This window comes from Lynx canadensis, chromosome X, assembly GCF_007474595.2.
Source record: "Lynx canadensis isolate LIC74 chromosome X, mLynCan4.pri.v2, whole genome shotgun sequence".
Lineage (NCBI taxonomy): Eukaryota > Metazoa > Chordata > Mammalia > Carnivora > Felidae > Lynx > Lynx canadensis.
In genome coordinates, this window is record NC_044321.2 from 122484755 (window position 1) to 122485202 (window position 448).

Below are 448 nucleotides of genomic sequence, written 5' to 3' on the forward strand. Positions count from 1 at the left end.
TCGTACACGAGAGGGACACAGCCTCCAGCGCCGGCACAGCCAGTCCCACCTTGCAGGGTGACCTACTGCTCACGACTGTTCCAGACTCTTCCAGTGCGAGAGGCACGTGCACCAGCGGAGCTCGGCTCCCCAGGGAGCACATTCAGGATGGGGACTCGGGGCTCTCCCACAGCAGTTCCCCAGAAGGGGCCTTCCCGTTGGGAGAGAATGTGTGTGACGCTGGGGAGGGGACAAGGAACTCTGGCCTGGCTTTAGGAATCCAAACTCGGGGCCTGGGGGGCTCAGTCGGCAGGCGTCTGACTCTGGATGTCACCTCAGGTCATGATCTCCTAGTCTGTGGGTTCGAGTCCCGTGATGGAGTCTAAGGTGACAGCACAGAGCCTGCTTGGTTCTCCGCCCCCCTGAACCCATGTGTCTCTCTCTCTTCCAAAACAAAACAAAACAAACA